Source organism: Cupressus sempervirens, chromosome 11 (genome assembly GCF_028749045.1).
Source record: "Cupressus sempervirens isolate cs-2001-9-10 chromosome 11, ASM2874904v1, whole genome shotgun sequence".
Lineage (NCBI taxonomy): Eukaryota > Viridiplantae > Streptophyta > Pinopsida > Cupressales > Cupressaceae > Cupressus > Cupressus sempervirens.
In genome coordinates, this window is record NC_143128.1 from 219401886 (window position 1) to 219421769 (window position 19884).

General features: G+C 34.2%; 1 pseudogene; it reads right to left on the minus strand.

Annotated features, from left to right (window-relative positions):
• Positions 1-7343: 7343 nt before the first annotated feature.
• LOC149528946 (ricin B-like lectin R40G3) lies at positions 7344-8500 on the minus strand (annotated as a pseudogene).
• Positions 8501-19884: the final 11384 nt, after the last annotated feature.

Here is a 19884-nt window from a genome sequence, read left to right on the forward strand (position 1 = left end):
CTATTGTAAAAGACCCGGTCATGATGAACATAAATGTTTGAAGAAACAAATTGATCACTTGACATACATTCTTGAGAAGAATAATATTAGTGTTCCTGAGTCTATCAAACAAAGTTCTAATGAAGAGTCTAACAAGGCAAAAGAAAACAACAAGGGGAAAGGAAAGGGCAAAGCTCTTGTTGCAGTTGCTTCCTCACCATCCACTTGGGTTCTTGATTCGGGTGCTTCACACCACATGGCTTCATCTAAGGAAGAACTTGAATCCTTAGAGCCATGTGTTATGCCTTCTATTTTGATGGGTGATGACACTCCTATTGAGGTGTGTGGGAGAGGGTCTGTTGATGTGGGGGATGGCACATTCCATGATGTTCTTTGTGTACCCTCATTATCAACTAATCTCCTATCAATATACCAAATCACTCACACAGGTTTAGGCAAGCGGGTTGAGTTCACTCCTGATTCAGTGGAGATACGTGAGTTGCATAATGATTCTGTAGTTGCAGTTGGGAGAGCAGATCATCAGTCACGGCTCTATCTATTTTCTCACTTTGTTCCTGATCCTCCTTCATCTATTTTTCTCACTCACTCTAATGATGTGAGTAAATTATGGCATGAGCGGTTTGGCCATCTTAACTTCCGCTATTTGCATCAGCTCAACCAGCAGAGCATGGTCACAGGGTTGCCTTCGGTTCAATTCTTAGGAGGTGTTTGCCAAGGTTGCATTCTTGGTAAGCATCCTAAGGAAAAGTTTGACAAAAGTAAGGCATGGAGAGCTTCACAGATACTAGAGTTAGTTCACAGTGATTTGGCTGGTCCATTTCAACATCCTTCTTTCAACAGGGCCCGATATGTCCTCACATTCATTGATGACCTTTCTCGATATACATGGGTGTACTTTCTCAAACAGAAGTCAGAGGTATTTGACCATTTTCAAGACTTCAAAAATTTTGTAGAAAAGCAATCTGGGAAAGCCATCAAGATTTTGCGCACAGACAATGGTGGTGAGTATGTCAACCATCGGTTTGAAAGATTTTGCACTTCAGAGGGGATTGATTTATAGCATTCAGTTCCATACAATCCTCAGCAAAATGGTGTTGCAGAATGGAAGAATAGATCCTTGAAGGAAATGGCAAACTGTATGATTCACTCTAGATCTCTTGCACCACAGTATTGGGCAGAAGCCATTAATTGTGCTTGTTATATCCAGAACCGTGTTCCTCACCGAGCCTTGAAGGGAGTTACTCCTTTTGAAGCTTGGAGTGGTCGAAAACCATCAGTTAAGCACTTTCGAGTTTCTAGCTCCCCTGCATGGGCCCACATTCCTACAGAGAAACGTAAGGCCTTGGATCTGCAAAGAAGACCTTGCATATTTGTAGGTTATCCTGATGGTGTGAAGGGTTATCGGTTGCTCCACCCTACTACACATGAGTTATTCATTGAGAGGAGTGTTCAGTTTGAGGAGGGATCTTCAAGCTCACTTTCTATCACTTCTCCAACTTCTACCTTGACATTAGAGTCACTTGGAATACATGACAGATCTTCTAATGAGTCAGATTCACCTGAACAGTCTTCTACCTCTACTTTTGATGCAGAAAGTGATTCAGAAAACTCACCTCCTTCCTCTCCTAGTCATCATTCAAAGGTTAATGATTCCCCTCCAGATTCTCCATCTTCTTGCCCACTTTGGGCTAGACAGACCTTGCAGTCTGTAGGTGATTGGGTTGGGGATCCATCAGACACCAGGCGAACTCGTTCACAATTCCAGGATGCTCCACATGTCTTCATTGCTACTGCCTCATATCCGCAGTCCTTTCATGAGGCTTCTGGTATTTTTGAGTGGGATATAGCTATGCAGGAAGAGTATAGTTCCTTGATGAGGAACCACACTTGGGATCTTGTCCCTCTTCCTAAAGGAAGAAAACTTGTTCGATGTAAGTGGATCTATCAGACAAAATTTGCAGTAGATGGGTCAGTTGACAAACACAAGGCTCGCTTGGTTGCCAAAGGATTCTCCCAGGTTCCTGGGATTGACTACTCTGAGACTTTTGCACTAGTTGCCCGAATGAATTCCATTCGAATTGTTCTTGCCATTGCTGCAGCTAATCATTGGGAAGTACATTAGATGGATGTGAAGAGTGCTTTTCTTCATGGTGACCTTCATGAGGAGATCTACATGGAGCAGCCACAGGGCTTCCTTCAGGATTCTTCACTTGTGTGTCGTCTTCGAAAGTCTCTCTATGGCCTCAAACAGGCTCCTCGGGCCTGGTATGCCAAGATGGACTCCTTCCTTCTATCAGTTGGGTTCACTCGGTGCCATTCTGATCCTAATGTGTACATTTTGCAATAGGGTGATTCACTTCTATTTTTGGTTTTGTATGTTGATGACTTGCTGATCACAGGAAGTTCTTCACCCACCATTAAGGCTGTCAAAGTGGCCCTTCAGGACAGTTTTTTGATGACTGACTTGGGCTTGTTGCATTACTTTCTCGGGATTGAGATCCTTCAGTCTCCTTCTGGGATCACCATCACACAATCCAAGTATGCTCTAGATTTACTCTCGAGGTTTCATATGGCTGACTGTAAGCCTGCTCTGACTCCCTTCCTTTCTGGAGTCAAACTTGAGGCTCAATGTTCTTCTCCACTTGTTGATGGCACTTTGTACCGCCAACTTGTTGGGAGTCTCATTTATCTGACTCATACAAGACCTGACATCTCCTATGCTGTAGGCATGGTCTCTCGATTCATGCAGGAGCCCCATGAGTTACACTGGAAAGCAGCCAAGCGGATCCTTCACTACATTCAGGGTTCTCATAGTTGTGGGATTCACTATGCAGCAGGTATTGAGCTTGATTTGGTGGGCTACACAGATTTAGATTGGGCAGGTGATTCTGAGGATCGCAAGTCTACTTCAGGGTATAGCTTCTCACTTGGGTCAGGTCCTGTTTGTTGGTCGAGTAAAAAGCAGTCTGCTATTGCTTTGTCTTCTACTGAGGCTGAGTATCGGGGGGCTGTAAATGCCGCCACTGAGGCCATTTGGATTCAACATCTTCTCACTGAGTTTGGTATCCAGATCAGACGACCATCAGTCATATTTTGTGACAACCAGAGTGCCATTCAAATCTCACGGAATCCAGTTCATCATCAACGGACCAAACACATAGAGGTCCACATGCACTACATCCGGGAGCTCATCCATGGTCATGTCATTGACCTTCGCTATTGTCCGACTTCCGAGCAAGTTGCTGATATCTTCACCAAACCCTTCACTGAGAGCAAGTTCCTTCATTTGCGAGCTTTACTGGGGGTGCGGGATGCTTCATCTTTTGGGGGGGCCTCTTCCTCTCACTCAGAGTCCTAACTTTTTTGTGGGGGGGTTTCTTTTCTCTCTCTCTTTTGAGAAATCTTATGTACATGGGTACCTCATCAGGCTTGACTTTCTGGGACCCATTTCTACATCCACCTAAGCTTCGCTTATGGGGGGGTGTTAGTGTAGTTTTTTATTTTTCCTTTTTTGCTAGGTTTTTCCTACACTTTTTAATAATCTCGCTTAGGTTAATAAAGCATGTCTTATTAGGTGAATGGTTGTGAGGTGTCACCTTCCTACATGTGAGCATCCATTAGCTATCTTGGGAAGATACTTTGCTATCTTTAGTCTGATAGATGGTTGCTCCTCATTGGTTGGTGTTGACACCTCCTCCCTCTTCCTAGCCTATATAAGCATGCTACCTGGCTTGTATTTGCATCTCTTGTTTTTGCATCCTCTTAATGCTATTTTGCTTCCAGCATTTGCATTACTCTCTTGGAGACTAACTCTATGATGCTATTTTGATTTTGTATCATTTGCATTCATAGTTTAGATATTTACTCATTGCACTAGTTTTCTGGGTTATTAATCTTTTCAGATTCTAACAGGCCCATAATAGAAAAATAGTAAATTGCCAGTGGATTACCATCAAAACTAAACTAACCCCTATTGCTACTAGGAACAAAAAAAAATTTTGATACCATAATTAAGAGAGTATCAACAGGGTTAAAAAAATGCCTATTATCAAACTTAAGAATCTAAAGAAAAATAAAAATAACAACCTTGCAAACTAATAAGTTTGGTGATTAGCAGATTAACATCATAAAAAGAAAAAGAAGGGAGCCCTTAATATTTCCTGGCCCCTTTTCTCCCCAAGAGGATGTTTACCTAGTCTTCTGCCAGGAAGTCAAATAACATCTTAGAGTCCTCCTTAGGTAGGTCCCCATCAATATCCTTGAGTAGGCACAACATGTTTCACTTTAACTATGAACTTGGTTAGTAGGTGCATTCTCTCCCACACCTCATTACCAGCCTTATGTAGACCACTTGAATGGCCATCAATACTAGTCTTTGTGGTATCCTATACAAATAGGGAGTTAGTAGCATTTGCAGAAGCAACCTTGATAGGGGAGGAGATCATTATGGGGGAAGGCATCCTATCCACCATAATAGGGAACTGATCCTTTGTTAGGTCCACACACCCCAACTCAACTATCACCAAAACATGCAACACATCCTTATTCTCCTTTCCATCACTCAAATCTAACCTAGAGGAATTCGAAGCCTCCTCCTCCACCTCCTCCATACCTTCCACCCCAAAGTTAACTAATTTTTCTTTCATCCTCCATTTGGGCAGCTTGAATCCTTCAAATCTGACTCCTCCTCCTATGAGCCTCCCTCCTTCAACTTCCTCTTAGCATTAGATTTTGCTAACCTCCCTGACCTCCTCCTACCCCTTCTCCCTTGATCCTCCAACTCCACCACCACCTTCTTCTTCCCTTTATCCTACTTCCCTCTCTTCCCCATGGGGGAGGGTTTCAGTAAGGACCCACTAGGTGAAAGCTATAGGGTAGGGGTTCTAGGACCTATAATCCTAACAAGAACAATTTGGGGCAAGGGGTTTAGATGGGTAGGAATGTCAATTTCCACAATCTTAGGGTAGGCCAAGGCAAGGTAGAATTGGTGCAATTTAAAAATTAAACCTTTGTGTAAAAATGTAAAATTAACCCCCTTTTTCATTTTTTCTTTCACATCAACAACAGTATCCTCTAATTCATGTAGAAGGAAGAAAGGAAGTGAAATAAAATCACAGTGGAAAAAAATGAATAAGGAGAGGAAAGTGATAGTGGTAGCAGACTCCATCCTGTTCTTCTAGGGTAAGATATTTCATCAAAACCAAAAAAACCTCGTTCCATGGGTCAAGAAGCTTCTCTCGCATGAAACCACCTCTATGCCAAATCAGTTCCTCATCATCCATGAAGAAACATTGTAGGCTCACATCATCTGTCACCCTCGTCACCTTCTGCCATTTCCTACCCCTCATGGCCAAGCCTGTCGCTAGAGCAATCACCTCCTCTAAAATATGAAATGAGATACCATTTATGGTAACTCTATGGTTCTCCTAGGGGTTAACAAATTACATAGAGAAATTCTCATTGTGCCCATTAAGTGCCTCCATAAATGGGACAAAACTACCCTCCTTCAGTAAGTACCACACTAAGTTTCTTTTGATGGTCTATAACTATTGAGTAATATTTATTTAAATTAACTGAATATGGTGTAATAAAATATATGCTTTAAATTTTTCATTAAATATAAATTGGTTATTTTGTATATATGATGCAAGGGCATCCAAGAGTTAAGGCTATTGACTAAGTTGTGAGTTTTGGGAAAAATTTACTTCTGGGGGTCATAACTCTTGACTTGGATGTGGGTTTTGGCTGACATTTCATAGGTAGTTGCATGAGGAGTTATTCAGATTGCCACTTGATAGGTGGTTATTTTGACATTTTCTTCAGAACCTAAAATATCATCTTCACCTTCGAAATTGGCTTTTCATGTTTTTTTCCAATTCTTTTAGAAAATTATTTTTGTAATAAATTTGAAATAAGTTTTTTGATTTCGTCGATTAGTTAGCAATTCATCTTGCCTTTGTTGGGGCTATTCTTAGGAAAAATGGGATTTGTAGGATGGGTTTTAAAATTACCAAAAATGAAAAAATCCATTTTTCCCAAAAAACTACCAAATATTGTAATTTGAAATTGTAATAAGTAGGTGTTTCATTTCATTGTAGAGGCAAAGTAGAGTTGCAAAAGTTTAATGAAGGATTATGGTGTTTTGAAACTTCTATGTTGTGTCATTTTCTAATTTATTTTTTGAAGAGTTGAGGGTTACATTGATATATTTATAGAAACTAGTCTTGTATTAATAATTACCTTTAGATTAGTGTCAAATCCATACATTAAATACATGTTATCTAGATAAATATTAGTGGAAAGCTTATATGACTCCCAATTTTCTATAAAAATTATTTGAGAAGTCTCCTATTCATAACTATGACTTCATGGCCACATCGTCATATATGTTACAACATCAACATGCTTATTGTGAATGCATCCAAAGCAACACAAAATAAGTGAGTTCAATGATGGTGCAAGCCACACACCCATACTTGAGCAAGTGATGTAACAGCACATGATTGGTTTCTTTTTAGGATAATGGGTATATTTCACTCAATTATAAGTAGTCACCATGGTCAATAACTAATTTTAAAATTTGCATCTATTGATGTAAAAAAAAATTAAAAATTGTGAGTATTATATATATATATATATATATATATATATATATATATATAATAACTCCTATTGCAATACTTTCACCTACTAGATCTTCTAACCCAAATGAGTTCTAATTATTAGAAAGTAGACATATAATACTTAGAAAAAGGTGTGAGTTTAGTTTACTTTATATTTTTTAATTTTAATATTTATACACTTAAATCATAAGGTAATTTAAGATTGTGAACTTAATATATAAGTCTAATAAGATATTTATTTAAAAAAATTGAAAAAAATTGAAAATATTATATTCTTGATAAGATACAATTAATTTAAATTTTTTTACATATCTTTACAATAAACAATTGTTAATTATAAATTTACTTTATCAACATTTCAAATTCCGTAACAATATATTTCTACCAAATCTCTAATGGAAAATTCTCACTAAGAATTCTATCTTACAAATCATTATTTTAATAAGTCAAATATCATTTCAAACAAATTATTGCATACTTATAAATTTTTCAAATATACCTTTTTCTTGATTAAGCATTCTTTTCAACCCAAAATTTTAGTTGATCTAAGAAAATCAAAATAGGAATCAAGATCTAATATACCATGCTAGTCACAAATTATAGCATGTTAATAAAAATCATCTAATATAATATATAGAACAACTTTATTTATAGATTGGGCAGTAGATTCATTGATCTCCACAGTTCAAAAGTTACATACTAAGAACATACATAATCTACCTATAGCAAGTATATGTCTCTATACCATATATGCATTAGTATAAATGTCATGATTATCATTCTATAGTAAGGGAAAATCTTCCAAAGCTAGTTGTCCTATTTGTTCCAATTCCACATAACGACTTTAGTTCCCTCTTCAACTCCTCCATGTTTCCTGTCAAATTGGAATGCATCCAAGTTGAGCCCAATGCCATTAGCCATCCTTATGGTCTTGTACCCATATCCCATGTCCTCACTCTCACTCTAGAGCACACTCTCATCATATGAACGAGGCTCATATTTAGTCAGCAACGCCTGTCGTGAAACAACTTAATACTTTATCATCAAAACCCTTATGTACAGTCACTAGGTCAAATTTAATATCAGCTTTCAAAACATATAGATCCTACTAGAAAAGAGGCAACGAAGAAAAAAATGTGTATATACCTCCTAAAATGTAGCAGGGGCATGGTGAAGGGCTTGCCCAGTGGCTTTGTTTACAAGCCCAAAGGCCGGGTGACCCATCAGGTCTCTCACCTGGTTGCTCCATGACTCATCTTTCACCAATTGCTAGATCCAGCCATATACACAATACATATATATATATCGAGAGTGACCCAAGAAATAAAAACTATCACTAAAATAATAGGAGGGGGAAACTAAAAAATTTAAATACATATCAATTTATGGACATAAATTATAGCACAAAACATGTATAGTGAAGGAAGCATATATATACCTGAGTTGGGTCGCTTGGATTGTAGTAAACAAGAGTTGCCCTACCATCTCTAATACCCAGGGTATAATCAGGATTGGCCTTAGAGTAGACCTTCACAATCTACCCTTGTGGAAGGCTGTGGTGTCTCTATTCCTCAGGTTTATTATAACCATAGTTTTGCTCCATATTGCTATATGGAGGAGGGTATTGTTGCTGGTCGTACCCACCTTCAAAGTCATTTGGGTAGATTGGGCTCCCATATTGGTCATAGTATGCCAGGCTTTCCCTTTAGTTTAGAAAATCAGATGCACAAATCAATGAACAATACAAATGAGTACAATCAACACAAAACATATTGCAATCAAGTATCATTTTCTAAAAGAATTAGTTCAAGATAAAGAGGTAAGAATGGAATATGTGAACACAAAAGAGTTGGTTTCTGACATATTTACCAAACCATTACCTAAGGATGCATTTTTCTAAGAGGAAATCTAGGGGCCATTACCCTATTTGATACTCACTAGAGTACAAATTAGTGATGCATTTGTTGGAATTATTTACAATAACTAGGGGGGTGAATCAGTTATCCAATGTCCAAATGTACAACTAGAAATTTTCACAACTTAGTGAACCCATATCCATAAAACATTTCCATCATGCATGCATCCATTAGATCATACAATCAATTAAACTTGTATGTTACTATCAAATCAACTTTGTAGAAATGTAAGCATGAAACATAACAAATTCAATAACACATTGGACACAATGATTTAATGTGGAAACCCAATTTGAGAAAAACAACTAGTAACATGCTACTCATTCTCACTCTTCCGAGGTGATGCCCTATGAAAGGCCAACCCTATTGAAGGTTAGAATGCACACTATTAAATGTGACCTAGTTAAAGGATTTCAATCACCCTATTAGGAGTAAGACTTGTTAGAGGACTTTAGATCATTCACTTCAAATGTCACTTGGTTAAAGGATTTACAAATGATTGTTAGGTCAACCTTAATTCAAATGATTTACCCTAGACTAATACAATGATTAGAAAGTAATAGTAAGGCTAGATTTGATAGCAACTTATAATACACTTGTAGATTACATATCAGTCCTTCATTCTTCTTTGCTTTCACACACTTCAACTTTGATAGCTTGTTCACCCTTCAAGCATTAATACCCTTAAGCCTTCTTACTTTTCTTGCCAATGGAGTCTCTTCTCTTAGGTCACTAAATAAAGCAATACCCTAGACTCCTTGTCTTCCTTAGGTTCTCTCACATGACAACTTTTCTTCTAACCAACCTTCTCTATAAATTAAAAATTAACATATTTTCCTATTTAACTTCCATCAACCATTTTAGGGTTAGGTTGGATTATGTAGGATTCAGAGAATCTACTCATCATTTCATTTTATTCCCTTCTAGAAACTTCTCCTTCAATCCTTTTTGAGTTTGCCTCAAAATGGTTTGTCTTGAATTCTGTGCCACCAACTCATCAAGCTTATCTTCCACATAGTTCACACAATCCAAGAAATCAAACTTTTTGTTTCACAATCTTTCTCATAATGCTAACACTCTAAATTAACTTGCTTCTAATGCTCGACACATACTACATTGCTCAGCATCCACTATCAAAGAACTCGATCGGAACTAAAATTTATTTGTGATCAACATCAAATAAAATTTACTTGGCTTACTTTATATCACTTGGCTTACACTAAAATTGACTTTCCTCAAGTCCAAATACTGTTCTACTCAGCTTGCACTGACTTTTCTTAGCACCTACTATGCAGATTGTTAAGCTTGGCAGACACAATTCATTTAACTTGTTCTTCTAAAATTAATAAGTGTATTCGTTCTTTGCAACCTTAAGTAGATTATCAATGCACTATAATATCACTATCTAAACTAATCATTGTATCCTATTTTCATATCATAACTCAACCTTTTCTCTAGCTGTTATTGTTACCTCATTTGATGAAAACCTTTTCATCAATCAAACAAATAATTGTACTAAATTCATCTAAGCAATTGTCTTACCAACAAGTAGAAGGTTTGACTTCAGTGAAAAAGTAATGGTTGAAATAAATATTCATACTTGTATCAATCTATTTTAAAGAATCTCCCTCTCTGGCATTGATGGCAAACCAACTTGACCAAACTTAATTAGCTTAACCAACCAAGAAGGAAATAGTTCCTTGTATTGAAATCTCTCCCTCTATCAACAACTTTCATCTTCTGAATAGGTTAGACAAATATTTTTTTTTCATCAACAGAAAATTGGCCAATTTATCCTTATGACTCCCTCTGGATCACTTCTTATATCTACTTTGACATTAAGTCCCTCTTACTAGGTATTCCATGTTTCTTCTATGTTTTCTTTCATCTCCATTTTTTTTAACAAAAATATCTCCTTGACTAGTCAAGATTTCTCCCTCAGTAGTTAGGATTTCTCCCTTCAAGAGTTAAGATTTCTCCCTCTTTGAAAACAATGCCAAATTCTTGTCATATTAAGATGTAGATATGAAAATTTTTGGATTCTCCCTCTATTACCTAGCTTGCAACTGATTTATAACTCCATCTCTTTGTTTACTTAATGCAGCTCCTAAAGTAAGATCCACTGCATCAATGCATAACATATGTCAATCAACTTGTTTGATGCAAGGTCATTCTCATGCTTCTTAGATAGCCTTTGATAGGGGTATCACCCCTAATTTACCTCTTAGATACTCATGAGAATCCTTACATAATGCTTTTGTGAATATATCAACTATTTGTTCTTTTGTGTTAACATATTCTTGTTTCACCTCTTTATCTTGAACTAACTCTCTCAAGTAATGATACTTGATTACAATGTGCTTAGTATTTATATGCATCACATGATTCTTTGATATATTTATAACACTTGTATTATCACAATAAAGTATCATAGGTTCAATGATTTCCTCCTTCATGCCTTTAAGTAGCTATTTGATCCATATAATGTTTGTACAATTTACCGCAACAACAATATATTCAACTTCAGCAGTAGATTGAGATATACAATTTTGTTTCTTCCTAGTCCATGTTACCAACCCTTTCCTAAGAAAAATTCTCCTCCACTAGTGCTCTTTCTATCATCAATATTTCTAGTATAATCAACATCATTGTAGGTTCTCAATTCAAATTTCTCATTTTTCTTGTAGTATAGACCAAAGTCCCCTGTTCCTTTTAGATATCTCATTATTCTCTTAACATTAATCAATTGATTCTCCCTAGGATTACCAAAGAATCTTTCAACTATCCCAATAGATATTGCAATATTAGGTTTGTTGCGTACAACATATTGCAATTTTCCAATCATACTCCTATATAAAGTTTGATTCACCTCAGCTGAATCATCATTCTTTTGCAATTTATGGTCTATCACCATAGGTGTGCTTATTGGCTTGGAATCCTCCAATACAAAAGTTTTAATATCTTCTTTACATATTTTGACTAAGTGATGTATGTACCATATTTTATTTGATGTACTTGAAAACCCACAAAGAACTTGATCTCTCCAAACATACACATCTCAAATTCTTTCTTCATTTCATTTGCAAAAGCCTTACATAAAGTATCTTGACCTCCAAATATGATATCATCAATAAAAATTTCAAATAGTAAAATACCTTTGCCTTTCTCTTTCTTCAAGTACAAATTGCTATTATTGTCAATCCTCTCAAATCCAATCTTCACAAGATAATTATGAAGCCTTTCATACCATGCCCTTGGTTCTTGCTACAAACCATATAAAGCTTTGTGTAGTATACATACGTTTTTTTTTTTGTTAGCATCAAAAAATTCTTCTAGTTGTTCGATATAAGACTATTCCCCCAATATACCATTCAGAAATGTAGACTTAACATCCATTTGATAAAATTTGAAATCTTTGTATATAGAGCAAGCAAGCATAGTTCTTACGCTTTCTAATCTTGCAACATGAGTGAATGTTTATCCATAGTCTATCCCTTCTTCTTGTGCATATCCTTTGAAAACTAATTTTGCCTTGTTCCTTGTGACTTCACCATTTTCATCTAACTTATTTTTGTATACCCACTTGGTTGCAATCACATTTTTATCTTTTGGTCTAGGAACTATAGTCCATATCTTATTTTTCTCAATTTGTTCAATCTCTTCTTTCATGGCTTTACTCCACTCAACATCTTCTAAGGCATCTTTCACTATTTTAGGTTCATGCATGCTAAGAAAACATGTATCATTTCTCAACTTGTTCCTTATCATTGGTCTAACATATTTATCTCTGATAATCTATGTGTTAGGATTAACCTCAGATGGAAATAACAATTATATGCAAATATAAATAATAATACAAAATAATAGATTGCATAGAAGATAACACAAGGAACCAAGATTTAACGTGGTTCACCCAATCCCTAGGCTACATCCAGCAAACAACAAGTCCAATATTATTACGATCTAGTGATTACAACTAGATTACAATTTGTAATCCATTAAATTTAATTTACTTAGCTCATTTGAAAGATTTCTTCTTATAATACACATAAAACTTTCTCTTGGTTATGATCATCTCAAGATGGTAGATTGATGGTGTAGAGGGCGCGTGAAACAAGCTACAAGCAGTTTCCTAGAGGATATCTGTCAAGTGCTCGAATTTACTCTGCCTCTCCCTCCACCAACTCCCTATCTTAAGAGATCTTAATGTGGATGAGATGATTAATCAAATGAACATAATTATTTGACATAGGAATCTTTCTCTCTCCTTATTACAACATCTCGAGATGGTAGAATGATGGTGTAGAGGGTGCATGAAACAAGCTACAAGCAGTTCCCTGGAGGATATCCGTCAGGTGCTCGAATTTACTCCGCCTCTCCCTCCACCAACTCCCTATCTTAACTAATAACTATATCTTGTGTTAACAATTTTTCATATAATAACAATACAACAATTTTCCATATAATAACAATATATGAATAAGATATAACTTACCTCCTTACCATACCTTATTACCTTTATGCATTTGAAGTGGTGATTTAGAAGTATGGGATAACTTCTTATCCACTTTCCTTTGTGTATTTCCTTGCGTACATATCTAATCAATGTATTTATTTTAATATGTTTTCTCGTTATCATTAGAAAATAAATTGAGTAATCTATGATTCACTTAAATCATAGATTCATAATGAAATAAAAAAATAGTACTTACCGTAACATTACCTCAATATTACCTTTAACAATATTCTCTTTAATCTTTTCCCATGCTTTCCTTGTAACTCTTTTCATTTATATCTCTTTCGATATCACTTACCATTGTAATAATAGATTTATATCCTTTATATGATTTTGTAGTCCTGGTCAATCAATACAAGCATTTTCCTTTGTTTCTTTAAATTGCATTTATCCTCTCTTTCAAGATGCCTCAACAATACAGGCTTAGCTAAAGGGATCACAGCAAGAAGGATGTTCACTTGTTTATCATTTGAATCTAGTTGTTCTATTATGGATAAAGTATTCTCTATTGCTCCACAATTGTGAAGTAATTCATCCTTTGATCATGGTAAACATGCAAGTTTCTATTCTATACAGTAGATTTTTTCTTCAAGAATTTGTTCTTGGTCCTTGGCAACAAATTTGGGTAGCTGCCTAAACATGTTTGTAAAATTTTGGTGCAACTTAAGCCAACTACTACTGCTGAAATGGCCACCCCTTTTCTAAATTTTAGCAAGTACAATGCCTGATAAATCAAAATGCAATCAAAATGGGATATTTCTCCTAAGTCACCTCCTCCATACACACTTCCAAGTACGCAGTCAATTGTATTGATTTTCAGCTCGATAACCTAGAACTTTCTCAACCTTTTGATGATCAAATTTTTTTGTGTAGGTGCTAGCACTTAGCCCTTCCTACCAAAGAGATTCAGCTGTCAATAGCTTGTACAAGAGATGCAAGCAACTTAGGTACAAACTTTTTATTTATGGCTACCAGAATTTATGTATTGTAGGATCTATTTTTTCTCCTACCATTGAAATTCAATTTTGTCTAGTCTACAAGTGTAGAGCAATTAAAAGATGATTGATAGAGAGTTTAATGTCCCAACCCTTTAGTTGTTGATATTGTGTGATTTTTTTTCAGACTATTGTTAGATCAATTTGCTATTAGTGTTGTTATAGACTCTAAAATCCCTTGACTAGATACTTCCTCAATTTTTCGCTACTCGCTGTCAGCAATAATAGCTTGTTTATTTTTTGGTTACTTGATGGTATAATATATTATTAAAGAATAAATTATAATATATTATTGGTATAATAATAATACGTTACTAAGGTAATAAGGTAATATTAAAGGTCAAATCATAGCAATAATATCTTGTTTATTTCTCCTAAGTCACCTCCTCCATACACACTTCCAAGTACATAGTCAATCGTATTGATTTTCAGCTCGGTAACCTAGACACTTTCTCAACCTTTTGACGATCAAATTTTTTTGTGTAGGTGCTAGCACTTAGCCCTTCCTACCAAATATATTTAGCTACCAATAGCTTGTACAAGAGATGCAAGAAACTCAGGTACAAACTTTTCATTTACGGCTACTAGAATTTATGTATTGTAGGATCTATGTTTTCTCCTACCATTGAAATTCAATTTTGTCTAGTCTACAAGTGTAAAGCAATTAAAAGATGATTGATAGAGAGTTTAATGTCCCAACCCTTGAGTTGCTGATATTGTGTGATTTTATTTCAAACTATTGTCAGACCAATTTTCCATTAGTGTTGTTATAGACTCTAAAATCCCTCAACTAGATACTTCCTCAATTTTTCGCTACTCTCTGTCAGCAATAATAGCTTGTTTATTTTCTGGTTACTTGATGGTATAATATATTATTAAAGAATAAATAATAATATATTATTGGTATAATAATAATATGTTACTAAGGTAATAAGTTAATATTAAAGGTCAAATCATACCAAATGTAATGACCCCTTTTTAGTTCCTTGACTCCAAATATTTCCTTATGTCACCATTCTAATTCTCTGTGATCATCCATATCAATGAATGCCTAGCTTTAGTTCATTGTGCAAGTTATATACACCATAGTGATGATGAGTCACGTCACCCCATCTTAACTATGATTATGAATTTAAACATAGATTATTACTTGGAAGATAAGGATTATATTTAATCTAGATTCCACATTTAACATTTGAAGAAGTGTATGTTTTGTATTATTGCCGACTAATATGATTCCCAAATTTTAATCGTATTTTGTCTCATTATTGATGGAAGTCAATTAAATGTATCAATAATAATATGAATTAAATAAATATTATATGATTGTCAATTCTCATTATATCATATTATTATATCATTTTTGGTTGCTTGGTAATTTATTGATTACTATATATTAGAAATTTGAATTGTATTACTTTTTCATTATATAATAATAATTATATATCAATATTATATAATAATGCTTGATGCACTACTATTAATATTTATATATTCAATATTTATTTAATAATAGTGTACATAATTTATTAATAACATTATTGTTATTATTATTTTCATTAATAATGATTTGACCTTTACTATTACCTTATTACCTTAGTAACATATTATTATTATACCAATAATATATTATTATTTATTCTTTAATAATATATTATACCATTAATAATATATCAATATTTCTTTTAATATATTATAACATTAAGAAATAATATATTTATTTATTCATAATAGTTTACTTATATTACCCTAATTAGGGAACATGACATGCTTCAAGTTGTTATACATCTTCCTCATCTATATCACTATCACTAGACACATATTTTACCTTTTTCTTCTTCTTCTCATTCAGTTCCTTCAATGAAAACTTGGCTTTGAAAGAAGATTCAACATTGGCTTAGCTAATCCTTGTACTCCTTTTCCATATCATAACACAAACTTTCCTCTAGGTGTTATTTTTACCTCATTTGATCAAAACCTCTTCATCAATCAAACAAATGATAGTACTAAAATCATCTAAGCAATTGTCTTACCAGAATGTAGCAAGTTTCACATCAACTAGAAAACAATGATTGAAACACATATTCATACTTGTATCAATATGTTTTCAAGAACATCAACCAAACTATATCAAAGATTTATCAAGTTCATGCAAAGTACTCAGAGTTCATTGCATATGAATTAGTACATTAGGTAAATTATAAAACATTGTATCAAGTCCTTGACATTTTGATGTCAAAGAGGGAGAGATTGAATCATGTCATATTTCATTGAGGAAGAGATTTATGTATTCAGAGAAGAATTAGAGGAAGTGATCTACATATCAGAAGGAGGGAGAACTTGATCTAACAGAGTCTAACTTGATAAGATGGAAGAGGGAGAATCTTAGACAGTGTTTTCATGGTTGAAGAATCATAATCAAAATGAGGATATTTGATCCAAAGTTTTCTTTTCTTATGACATGTTGTGTTTCCATCAATACAAAGGAGGGAGATTGTTGATAACAATTATTCAATTGTATATTGTCATTGATGTTACACAAATGTTATACTCTAACTGAGTATTGCTAGTTGGAACCAAGCTTAGAAGATTGTTGTATCAACTAAGTAGAAGATAGGTTCAATGATCTAGTTGAAGCTAATCTAGGTTGGTCTCCAAAGGAGTTTAGTTGTAACTGAACTAGAAGTTCAGTATAAATAAAGTCAGGCTAGTTACCAAGGAACTCAGTGGTAACCGAGTGATTCAGTTTGAGTTCAAGCCAAATTACATCACAATAACTTTCTTTTGTTATTTGGTTTATGCAAGCTAACTTAATGGATGCTAATTTTTTATTGTAAGGGCATTCAAGCCAACTTGACATTATACTTTATATATATGAAATGTTAAGTTGTGGGTTGAAATATAGAAGTTGTAAAAAGAAGATAAGATGTGAATGAAGAAAGATATCTGATTAAGGGAAGAATATTCAAGGAGCTGCAAAGAAAATTTAATTAGTAAGGATCTAGAGGATAAACTAGAATAGTAATCTGAATTTGTAATCTAGTTGCTTCATTAATTAGGTCAATCATTGTTAATCTCTAACAATTTTAGTAGTGAAGAAATCTCTTAATAGAGTTGACTTAACAGTCATCTTGTAAATCCTCTAAAAGGTGGCATTTCTAGATTAAAGTGTCTTAAGACCTCTAACAAGACCACTCCTTATAGTGTTCAAATCCTTTAACAATGTTACACCTAATAGTGTGTTTTGTATCCTTAAATAGGGTTGGCTCCTAATAGTGCTCACTTTAGAAGAGTGAAAAGTCAAGTAACTAGTTGCATTGGTGGTTTTCCCAAATTGGGTTTCCATGTTAAATCTTGGTGTCTCATGTGTTCATGTTATTTTCTAATTGCTTTATCTTCATACAACTAAGTTACTAAAGGTTAATACACATTAATATTTCAAGATTACTTTGCTAATCGAGTTATAGTGGACTTCTAGTTCCAACGAAGCTGTGAGTTATTAAAGAGTGTGATCCTATCTTGTGTTTTTCTGAAGAGTTGCATAGTACACATGATTTGGAGGAGGCACTTTGAGTATTGACATGTGGATACTTGAGAAGGTTTTGGAGATTCCCTACATTTTGAGGTTTATTTCTAAATATTTGGGAGGCTTCATTAATACACGTTTGGTTTTTTCTCTTCCTAACCATAGGAATGTTGTTCTATGCTCAAGGTGTAGTTTCTATATTGAGCCCAAAGCATCTATCATAGGTGTACATACTACATTGAGGGGTGCCTACTTATTTTATCTTCCATTCTTCTCTCTTCCCTCTTATGTGGGGATCTTTTCCTCACATGAGGTGTTCTTCTCTCTCTTTTTGGAGGGGGTTTTTCCCAGGTGATTTTCCCACTTTCTCTTCTTTATAAGAGATTGCATTGCATATGTTTTTCACTTACAATTTGTACATGGCTATGTAGCATGGCCTAGTATTTTGGACACATCTTACATTATCATGTGGCCTATGTGATCTTAAATGCATTCACCTAAGTTGCACTTAAGTTGGAGGGTGTTGGTGTAAACAACTGTTTACTATTTACACTTTACTTAAGTTTACTTAGGTTAATGCATATTAGTTGCCGTGTAGAAAACATAATAGTTTGAATTTTATTTGAGCACATGTTTTCTAGTACATCTTTTTGTGAGATACACCTTTGTATTCTTATCCTCTCATTCTTGCATGTACTTTCATTTAGAATAGAGCATAATCCACTCTTGGTGGATATGTGCTTAGTTGTTATGCTTATCCCTTTTCATGATTCCTAGTCATCTTGATTACCTTTATAGACAAGGAGCTTTTATGATATATTCATCTAAAATCCATTATCATTTGATCATTATTGATATTCTCATTTGATCATCTCTCATCTCTTTTATGCTATCTCTTGTGCTTCCAGATCTTGGTGTTGTAATATTGTCTTACCAAAACTATTACAATAACCAAGAAATATACTTTCATCTCCTTTAAAATAAAATTTACCATTACTTATATCCTTTTGAATACAACACCTACTTCCAAATATTTTTAAATAACGAGCATTTCAGTGTATGACTAGACCAAAGTTCATAGGGTGTCTTGTTTGTTCCTTTCCTCAATTCAACTTGGTTGAGAGTATAAACAACAATGTTAATTTATTCTCTATAGGATACCATAAAATCCTCCTTTTTTATATTAAAAATTCTTTCATAATCTACAATTGACATATTTATTCTCTTATGAATCTCATTTTGTTGTGTTGTCCTTAGTGTAGACAATTGTCTCTTAATACCATTCTGAGTGCAAAAGTTGGTTAATTCAATAGACATAAACTCACCACCTCTATCAAACCTTAAATATTTAAAATATTTGAAAGTTTCTTTCTGAGCTCTACCCTTATACCATTTTAACATATCAAAAGCATGTGATCTCACCTTTATGAATATAACCATCACCATTCTAGAATTGTCATCAGCAAACAATATGAAATACCTATCACCATAGTAACTGCCAAAAAAAATTGGACCACATAGATTAGTATACACCAATTCTAGGATATTATTTGAAGCATGTGTCTTTCTTTAAAAACTATATTTATTTCATTTTACAAAGATGAAATTTTTTACACATAGTATTCTCTAGCTTTTGTAGAATCAATAAGGCTCTTACTCTTTTCTTTTTACTGAATTTCACCATGTTCTCAAAGTCTACATGACACAACCTTTTATTCCATAACCATACATCCTTAATTTTTGAAAATAATCATTTGTCAATAGTAGTATCAAGATAGAATAAGATACCTTTTATTTTCATTCTTATTCCAACCATATTACTTCATCATCAAAGATATTGACTTTTCTATTTTGAAATTCCAACTTGTAACTTAAATTATTCAACTAAGAAACACTCAAAAGATTAAAATTTAGTCCTTGTACCAAATATACATCATCAAATCTGATCTTATTATTATATGTAAGCGATCCTCTACCTTTCAATGGACATGGAACACAATTGCCCAGCTTAATAGTTCCACCATTATCAATTTCTTCAAATTTATCAAACTTAAATCACCCCTCATATGATGTGATCATTCACTATAAATAATTCATGAGTAATTCATGCTAACATGTGAAATAAGGGTGAATTCACTTTCATACCTTTATCCTTTGGGATCGTCCTTAATTGCAACTTATACCATCTCAACCATTTTCTTGTCATTATAAAAACTAGATTCTGGGTGCTCTTCTTCAACAATGTAACATGACTTGCTCCCTTTATCTTTGTAATATTTGTTCTTGATATAATTACAGTCTTTCTTTT